This window comes from Stegostoma tigrinum, chromosome 23 (genome assembly GCF_030684315.1).
Source record: "Stegostoma tigrinum isolate sSteTig4 chromosome 23, sSteTig4.hap1, whole genome shotgun sequence".
Classification (NCBI taxonomy): domain Eukaryota; kingdom Metazoa; phylum Chordata; class Chondrichthyes; order Orectolobiformes; family Stegostomatidae; genus Stegostoma; species Stegostoma tigrinum.
Window position 1 is genome coordinate 44,622,234 of NC_081376.1, and position 10,900 is coordinate 44,633,133.

Here is a 10,900-nt window from a genome sequence, read left to right on the forward strand (position 1 = left end):
CCTGACTTTCTTAAAATTAAATTGAAATTCCACCATCTGCTTTGGCAGGATTCAAACCTGGGTCCCCAGAATGTTAGGGATAGTAGGAACTGCCAATGCTGGGGTCAGAGATAACGCAGTGTTAAGCTGGAGGAACACAGCAGGCCAGGAAGCATCAGAGGAGCAGGAAAGCTGACATTTCGGGCCTGGGAATGTTACCTGGGTCTCTGGATTAACAGTCCAGTGATAATACCACTAGGCCATCACCTCCCCCTTAATTTGAACAATATAGTTGCAAAATGCAGTGACAGTAGAATGTGTGAGTGAAAACCAAGAGAAGTGACCAGCCAAACAGTGACCCACTTCAGATACAGTAGAATGTAACTACCGTACTGAAGCTCTGCATAAGAAGGGGCCCCATTACACATGGGTTTAAGTTAGCCTGCACTACTTAAAGCCAGTCTACAGCTATTCACCAAGCTGACCTCCACCTCACTATAGGGTTGCTGCAATGATACAGGGTATTGGTGAGGCCACACCTGGGTAATTGTGTGCAGTTTTGGTCTCCTCATCTGAGGAAGGATGTTCTTGCCATACAGGGAGTGCAGTAAAAGATTACCAGGTTAATTTCTGGATAGCAGAACCGATGTATGACGAGAAATTGAGCCAATTAGAATTGTGTTCACTGGAGTTTAGGAGAACGAGAGGGAATCTCATTGTAACCTATAAAATTCAAACAGGACTAGACAGGTTGGATACAGGAAGGCTATTCTCAATGGTGGAGGGAGTTCAAAATCAGGGGTTATTGTTTAAGGATAAAGACTAAATCTTTTAGGACTGGGATGAGAAGAAATTTCTTCACCTACAGAGTAGTGAGTGTGGAATTCACTACCACAAAAAGTTGCGACTAACGCATTGTGTTTCCAAGGATGAGGTAGGCATAACTCTTGTGACTAAAGAGGTCAAGGGATATGGGATTAGGGTATTGAGCTCAACGATCAGACATGATCATATTGAAAGGCTCAAGGGGCCAAATGACCTCCTCCACAAACAAAAACAGAAATTGCTAGAAAAGCTCAGTAGGTCAGGCGGCATCTGTGAAGAGAAATCAGAGTTAACGTTTCGGGCCCAGATACCCTGTCTTCAATGTGCCTGTGCTTGGCGCGCAGCCGCTCAGACTGAGGAGCAGAAGCGTGAAGTTGCTGCCATCTCTCAGGGTGACATGATCATCCTCCGGCCAGAGGCACACTGCCAGCGATGACACGGCTGTCAGACAGCTCAAGGTACCTGATGCACTCCAAGGCTCAGCCTTCCAGACCTGGGGTTGTATGAAATTGTGCTTCACAGACATTCACCGACGCCTGACCCCACAAGAAATCTGCCAGTCATGTGACAGCTGCTGGGCATTATGTGGTGGCACCAAGATGGGCGAAGACACGTGGGCAATAAGGCACGAGGATGCGTAGTTGTCCATATGTACATTTAGACTGGTTTGATCAGGTCTGAGGAAGGGTCACTCGCCCTGAAAAGTTAACTCTGCTTTCCGTATGGATGAAGGAGTGGAAGGTTAGATTAGCAAGTTCGTGGATGATACTAAGGTGCGTCACATTGTGGACAGTGCGGAGGGCTGTTCTAGGTTACAATGGGACATTGATAGGATGCAGAGCTGGGCTGAGAAGTGGCAGATGGAGTTTCTCCCTGAAAAGCGTGAGGTGATTCATTTTGGAAGGAAAAGCTTGAAAGCAGAATACAGGGTTAACGGAAAGATTCTTGGCAGTGTGGAGGAGCAGAGGAATCTTGGGATTCATGTCCACAGTTCCCTAAAAGCTGCCACCCAGGTGGATAGAGTTGTTAAGAAGGCGTATGGTGTGTTAGATTTCATTAATAGAGGGATTGAGTTCAAGAGCCGTGAAGTTATGCTGCAGCTATACAAAAGCCTGGTTCGGCCACATCTGGAGCATTGTGTCCCATTCTGGTTGCCTCATTATAGGAAAGATGTGGAAGTTGGAAAAGGTACAGAGGACATTTACCAGGATGTTGCCTGGAATGGAGGGAAGGTCTTACGAGGAAAGGTTGAGAGAGCTGGGGCTTTTCTCTTTAGAACGACAAAGGATGAGAGGTGACTTGATAGAGGTGTACAAAATGATCAGACGTATAGATAGAGTGGTCAGCCAGAGACTTTTTCTAGAGTGGAGGTAGCTATTATGAGGAGGCATAGTTTTAACGTGAAAGTGCACCTTCACTGCAGCTGTAACTTTGTATTCCTCGCTCTGTTCTAACACTCAACAATCTTTGTGTGGTGTGATCTGCCTGTACTGCACACAAAATAAAACTTTTCACTGTACCTAGGTACATGTGAAAATAATAGATCAAATCAAATCAAATCAAGAAACATTTGTTTCCACGGAATGGTCAGGCAAATCTACAGCTCTCCTGCCCCTGAAGTAAAGCCAACTGATAATTTTCAAACAAAGATAGATGAGTTTTTATTCGGTGAAGGTGACAGGGCCAAAACTGCTAAATGAAGATGAGAGGCAAATGCATTGTTAGCTAATAGAGTGAGCTCAACAGTCTCAAATCTTTACTTCTGCTTCAATACTCCTGTGAGATACCTTATCAAATGTCAGCAGAAAAATCTCTGTATAGCATATTTTCTCCATCACCCTTATTCACTCGATTGTCTATTCTTCCAAAAAAACCAATAAACTGAGCACAAATCTATTTTATTTCAGCATGAACACTCCTAATAGGTAAATGATGTGTACTGACTAGGTGAACATGTGCAACATAGCAATGTTGGCCTCTCAAAGTTAAATCTAGTTTCCACAATGAGCCCAGTTGCATCGAGGCATTTTGTCTTTCCAGCTGCCAATGTGTAATAAGGCAGTATCTCCTTCCAGGTTGAATCACATAATGGGACCCACATTTGTTAATGACATTTTGCCTCTGTAGCTGTAAGGTAATAACCGGTGCGATAGCACTCTGTATCAGTAAATTATTACTGTCTTTGAGAAGATGGTTTCTCCACTGATAAGGCAAGTCCTATTTCAACAACGAACAAATTGTGTCCGGAGAAGAAATATAGTTGGCAGTGAGAGAGAAATCAGAGATTCCAAGTTGACTTGTAATGTGAAATGCTGTAAAATTGCTGGTTTCTGCTCCTCTACACTTTCCCACGTATTCCCTCATCTTTTAAAACAGAGGCGAGGCATTTAACGAAAGCAGTGCCATTTATACACAGTAAGGATAATCTCTAAAACAAAGATGTAATATTTTGAGGGTGGTTTCTCGACTGGAAGAGAACTTCTTGCATGATTAGTGATTCCTTTCCCTGGGTAGGGAGACCATGATGGGGAGGTGCTGGAATTGGACTGGGATTCATAGAAACCCTAGGGTGTGGAAACAGGCCCTTCAGCCCAAGAAGTCCACACCAAACCTCAGACCACCCACCCAGACCCATCCTCCTATAACCCACACCTCCCTGAACACTATCGGCAACTTAGCATGGCCAATCCAGCACATCTATGGAATGTGGGAGGAAACCGGAGCACCCGGAGGAAACCCACACGGACACAGGGAGAATGTGCAAACTCCACGCAGACAGTTGCCTGAGGTTGGGATCGAACCCAGGTCCCTGGAGCTGTGAGGCAGCAGTGCTAACCACTGAGCCATCATGCTGCCTGGATTGATCGAGTCTGAAGTCACACGACAGCCCAACAGATTTATTTGAAATCACAGGCTTTTTGAATGCTGCTCCTTTGTCAGGTAACGTGGAGGAAGGGTGCGATTCTGTCCCCTTCACCTGCTGAATCTTTCCCAGCTGCTACACTCTCTCTCTGGGCAGCTGCTGCATGTATCGCTTTCTAGCTGATAGGATTGACTTGAGACAATCTGGTTTCTGAATTTGCCTTTGTGCCAAGGGTGCGTTTGTAGGATGTTCCTATACTGGAACAGTGACTATTTAGTAGCAAAACAATCTATTATTCTGATAAATTTTCTAATAGATTAAGTTATTCCAAGTGTCTCTTTCGATAGATAACACAGTGTGGAGCTGGAGGAACGCAGCAGGCCAGGCAGCATCAGGGGACCAGGAAAGCTGACGTTTCAGGTTGGTACAGGACAACTGTATGTGTGAAGTTTGTATATTCTCTCTGTTTCTACGGGATGCTCTGGTTTCCTCCCACGGTTCAAACAAAGATGTGCAAGTTAGGTGGATTGGCCGTGCTAGATTGCCCAGGGATGTGCAGGTTAGCTGGATTAGCTGTGGGAAATATGGGGTCATGGGGACAAGGTAGGAGCCTGAGTGGGATGCTCATTGGAAAGGTATTGTAGCTGACTCCTCCTTCAGACATTTCTGTAAAAATATAAAATTATACGATATGATGGGCCAAATGGCCTGTTCAACCATGTGAGGATTCTTTGATTCTAATAAGAGGTGTCAATCATCAGTATTGTACTACTGGAGAGTCATTCAATATTTTTAAGTCAGAGATAGATAGTTGAAGAACAAGGCAGTCAAGGGGATTGGGGGTAAAAATGAAAAGAGCAGAGGTCACAGTCAGGTCAGTCAGATTAAATAGTGGACCAGATTTGAGGGGCCAAGTTGCCTACCAAAACTCCTAATTCAAATGTTCATAGAACCTCAGTTACATATTCAATTAACAAGATGATCTAGCATTAAAACTATTGGGATATTATAAAGGTTACATGTAATTTATAGGAGGCAAGGTGTTGTGTTTGTAATACTCGAGAAATTGTAGAGATTTTATGAATTATATCAGTTTACCTTCGCTTTCCTCAATTTGTATCGAAGGATTTTTTCTGGTTGTCTTTCATAAGCATATTCACACTATCGTATAATTTTATATTTTTACAGAAATGTCTGAAGGAGGAGTCAGCTACAATAGTTCAAATTTGATTTAAAACACAATGAAGAGATGTCAAACAGAGCTGAAGATCACAGAATAATTGCAGATGAATAAAGACAACGGATTAAAATTAGATACTCCATCTCACAGCAGTCAGAAAGGATTACTTGCTAGAGTGGAAGGGGCAAAATAGGCTTAATGGCTCCATCAGTCTATAGTTTACAGGGAGAGAACATTATGATATTGCTTGTGTATAGAATAGGCTGAAGGGCTAAAATTGTTGATGACATTCAACAGTTGCATGATCTTGAATGAGTCCTGTGAACATTCCTGTGGGTTTTTCTGTGCCCGGCTGTTTGCGACACCATATAAAAGAGAGACAGTTTCGATCCAAGTTACTGGACTTCACCTAAGACTGAGATTGCGAATGGTGCCAGGGACAACCTTGGCCTCCAGACCAACCATCAATCGAGGGATCTGTGATGGGCAGAACGGCATGAGGCTAAAATAGTATCAGAGATAATGGGAACTGCAGATGCTGGAGAATCCAAGACAACAAAATGTGAGGCTGGATGAACACAGCAGGCCAAGCAGCATCTCAGGAGCACAAAAGCTGACGTTTCGGGCCTAGACCCTTCACCCTCTCTGATGAAGGGTCTAGGCCCGAAACGTCAGCTTTTGTGCTCCTGAGATGCTGCTTGGCCTGCTGTGTTCATCCAGCCTCACATTTTGTTGTCAGGGCATGAGGCTTATTGTTTATTTACTCTTTTTTTTCGATTCTTTTTATTTACTTAATAGATAGTCCTTTCTTTTCTTGTCTTTTATTATAATTCCACAAATGCTCGTATTTCAGCAATTTGTTGTTGTCGAGCCTTCTGTTAACTGCACTTAACCAAATCTGAAAAGCACCACTTGGATATGCTCTATGATCCAAGACAATTTTGTTCTGGGATTATCAAGGGAACTAACTTTATGGAGGTTATAACTGATTGGAATGAGTGAGCCTACTAGCGCACCTCTCTCTAGAAGGGAGGTGGCTGCAGGTGACCCTGTAGTTGTGTTATCGATGGGATTCAACAGGATTGGTTGTAGAGAAGTTGTAGAAAACCCACAACAATCTAAGACGTTCAATAACAAATCCAATAAACTATTCAGGAAACTGTGACTGATGCTGGAAATCTGAAACAAACACAGAGAACATTGGAGAAACTGATCAGCATCTGTGTAGATAGAAACAGAAGTTAGAACATAGAACAGTACAGCACAGAACAGGCCCTGCAGCCCACAATGTTGTTAATGGTTTCAAGTCTAGTATGACTGTTCAGAATTCAGATATTCTAAAAACTGTTTGCAGAACGAATAATTGGAAAACAGTACCCTCTGTCATATTGCATAGACAAATTGAACAGCGTGAATGCATTTGAAAGGAAACCAAATAAAACATGGGTGCAGGATGTTTGGAGAGAAATACTGATATGATCAGCTGAAGTCAGATGTAAGGAGGCTCACGCAAGATTGTAAATGCAGGTGGAGTCCTCTTGAGAATCTTCTTGTTTTGCTGCTGTCAGATCTGTGCAAGTGTAAGTGAGAGAAAATTCAACATTAGCATAGAATCTAGAATTATTCATTCCAGTCAGAAAATATAATGCAGTTTGGATATATTTCCTGAATAGTTCTGCATTCTACAAGGGTTGCTTCTGGTGAAATCACTTTTTAGTTGCTCGTAGCTTTCAAAGAATACTTGAGTTCATTCATCTGCCGGTAGGTATTTCTGTTTCTGCCTTATATGAAGTAAGGTTGGAATCTTAAGTTATTGTAACTCTCAGAGCACACAGCTTTCTATCTCTGATTGCATGCTGCTTTTACTTATTCCCGAGACTCAAGTCAATAGCTTGATCATGAAGCTGATTCCCATATCTCGCGGCAGGATCTCTCTTTCCTCACTTGGTGATTCCTATAAACATCCCACAGGAAATATTTGATGCTTGAAGGAACCGAGCGATTCCTGGGAGACATTCTCCTTCTTTGACGGACAAAAACAAGAGTTTATCAGAGAAGCAATCAGGGACTTTGCACAAAAATAGACTGAAGTTGACAAGTGTAGCCAAAGAAAACGAGAATGATATAGAATGAGATGCCCCCTCTCTAACATCCGATTCATTACCTTCATTGAGTCAGGATTTACCCCATGTAACTATGCTACTGTACACAAGGTTTGAATAAATCGCATCTTCTGATCAGGCATTCAGCCTCAGAGAGATGCTGAGAGATGTAGCTGCCATCTCATCGTTCATTTGAATCCCAAAAAAGGCCGTGAATTGTTTAGGAAAGATGGGATCAGGGTGGATTTAGAAGCAGTTTGAATATTGCAGGAGTTGTAGAGAGAGGGTGTTAGTGTTTGTGGGAGTGTGTGTGAATTAATCACCGACTGTTTGAATAGGGTCCTTTTAAGAGAGGAAACAGGCCCTTCAGCCCAACAAGTCCACATTGACCCTCAGAGCATCCCAACCATTCCCCTGCCCTTTCCTTGTAATCCTGCACTTCCCATGGCTAACACACCAAATATACACATCCCTGATCACAATGGGTAATTTAGCATGAGCAATCCACCTAGCCTGCACATCTTTGGACTGTGGGAGGAAGCCAGAGCATCTGACAGAAACCCACACAGACACGGGGAGATTATGTAAACTGCACACAGACCATCACTCGAGGATAGAATTGACCCCGAGACCTTGGCACTCTGAGGCAGCAGTGTTAACTACTGAGCCTAAAGCTGTTCTATGCCACAGCTAACACTGTGCCCAGATTCAATTCTCACTTCACCCTCTCACAGCATGAATGTTTCCAAAGTAGCTGTAAGACGTTGACATGGTAGAGTCTTCATAGAGAATTGGACCACCTTTCTCATTAGTACTCATGAAACCGATCGTGAATTGTCATTTGAATAGAACATCAAAGAAGGAAATGAGTTAATCTTCTGGTGACTACTGTCAAAGGGTTTAGTGCCATAGTGTTGACTTCTGAATTTAATTAAACCAAGATGTCATAATGCCCCTTAGGTTATTACTTCAGGGAGATAACGTTTTTTCACTAAATGGCCTCTGATGACGTGTAGAAAGAACATGTTAATGTTATGGGACTAACTTTAAAAAAAGTTAAAACTGCAAATTGGATGAGGGTGATTGAAAATGAATTTAGATTTTAATAAAATCGGCCAAGCATTTTCACTGTTGAGTAAATGAGAGAAACCTTATTAAAATAATTAGATTGCCGAGTAATGAAAATGGTTCAGTTATATCAAGAAATATTCCTGGAAATAATGCATAAAATTGGGCTAATGCTAACTTACAAGCTAGCATGTTATCTGTGGATGGTTGATGTTTACCTGATCACTGTGGTGACTAGTAATCTAACAGTAGAATCGAGGGGCTGAATTACCTACTCCTGTTTCTATTTTTTTATCATATAGAACCAAACTAACCATACAACCCATGAAAAATAAAAAAAAACAAGAGCAGCAGAAACATGAGAATAACACCAGCAATACCTTTTAGTTCCCCTCCAAAATACTCCCCATCCTGGAAATATATTGTTGCTTCTTCAAAGTTTCCAGGTCAAAATCCTGGAATTCCATCCTGAATGGCATTGTTGGTGTAGCTACGCCAAATGGACTGCAGCAGTTCGGGAAGGCAGCTCGCCACCACCTTCTCAAAAGATAACTATAGCTGGTGATACCCTCATCATATGAATGAATGAAACAAAGATCTTGCAGGTTTATTGGTAGTCCCTACAGCACATATGGTGCCTCACGTGGTCACCGTGTTCTTCAAATGTCTGTCTTCCTCAGGTAGTTTCAACTCCCTTCTGTCACCCAGGACTTTGTCAACAAGTCAACACCAATAATAACTTTACTCTGTCTGGACTCCACTGATTGGGCCATCAACAAAAACATTCATTTGTGAAGACCCTCTTTAGCTCAGCTCATCGCTACCTTGACAGGTTTGCTTCCCAGAGTTACTTCATTTTTAAAACTGTCCCACACGTAGCTCTCTGCGACCCGTCTGCTTTGATCTTTGTAGTTTTCTTTTCAGTTCAATTAGCCTGCCTTCCTAGCAATCTGGGGTAACTGATTTCACATGAAGCTATTGTCATAGTGTGGAATCCAGTCATGGCCATTCCTTTCTCAGAAAGTGAAATGTGAGGTTGGATGAACACAGCAGCCCCAGCAGCATCTCAGGAGCACAAAAGCTGACGTTTCGGGCCTAGACCCTTCATCAGATCTCTGATGAAGGTTCTAGGCCCGAAACGTCAGCTTTTGTGCTCCTGAGATGCTGCTGGGCCTGCTGTGTTCATCCAGCCTCACATTTCATTGTCTTGGATTCTCCAGCATCTGCAGTTCCCATTATCACTTTCTCAGAACGTGATGTTTTAGTTTTCTATTTATGTTTAAGGACTGTCTCTGAAAGGTGTAAAGGCACTGAAGCCAAAGTTAGTGCAGGCTGCAGCTCTCGAAACTTTTCCTCTCAAACTGGAATTCTCTCACAATCAAATTTCTGGAGAACAATTTCCCAAATGAAACAAAAGCACATTGGGGAGGCGATGGCCTAGTGGTAATATTGCTGAACTGCTAATCTAGTGATCCTAGTAATGTTCTGGGGATCTGGGTTCAAAACCTCCCATAACAGATGGCGGAATATAAATGCTGTAAAGAAGAAGTACAGGAGTTAAGCGTGTTATACTGAGCATGACTCCATTGGTTTGCAAATCTCCTTTAGGAGGGGAAACTTCCGGCTTTATCTAGTCTGGCTTTCTTGTGACTTCAGATTGACAGCAATATCATTGATACCTCAGGCTTCTGGGTGATTAGGGATAAGCAATAAATGCTGGTATAGCCAAAGTCGCTCACATTCTGTGAATGATTAAAAAAATAAATCTTCACTATGAGCTGCATTGTTTTGGACATTGACAGGATGGATTCTGTTCGCATAAGATTGGTCAACAATTAGACATGTTGTGGTACAGGCAATGTGCCTGACTGAAGCATGCAGACCAGCCCCAGAAAAGCTGCTGGCATTGTCTCCCTGTAAGAACCTGGAGACAGCATCAGGTTATAATCAACCAGCAAATTTGGAGATTTTTGCTTTGCAAGTAAAGTATTGGTTTTGATGTTATTATCAGGGAAGTAGCAGTAATTGTTTTTATTCGGGCATTTGTTTGAAGAGGTTATGTATAACAAGACTTCCTGGGGTTGGAAATGAAGGCCTACTGCAGTGAGAATAGCAGATGACTGCAGGGCAGGATAAGGCCATTCAGCCTAATGTGCCTGGGCTGGGTCTATTGTCAAGTCCAGAGCTATTACCCATTGGCACGCTTCTACCCTTTCCTTATATCCCCACACAATATTACTGTCGAAAAACAGCATCCAATGCCCTCTTGAATGCAAAATGACAAGGTTTTCTGATTCACCAGTAGAGGTGCTGCTGACGGAAATGGACACGGGAAGACAGCCTTTGTGCCAATGATGTTATCACAGCACAGCATACAACTTCACCAGAAGAGCTGATGCCAATGTTGGTCCAATGTTGGAGGTTGGGCTTGGGATGAAAGTGATTTCTGTATATCTGAGGTATGGCTGTCTGCCATTACACTATGCCATGAACTTTGGAGAGCATGCATGTCACAATCTGGTGCCCTGGTGTGCATTACTGCTCTCAAACCTTTGTACGCTCTGCTTGCATGGCACAAATTGGAACTGCATAAAGAAACGGGCAAAAATCACCAGGGAATCCAAGTTCCTGGCATATCATGCCGCCAGATCCAGGCAATCAGAAATCACACTCCATGATTTTCATGAAACATTCAGCTGTGATTTGTGTTGTCATTTAATTTCAGGCTAAATTGTGATGTCCTGTCATTGACCTTTCTGCTGTCAAACCTAATAATGTGGATTATACTCCATTGGCAAAACAGTATTCCTTCCAATGCTGTCTTTTAAGTATACTTCTAATTGCTCTTTGCTTCTAATATCCACAACTAGACCAATTGTTTTA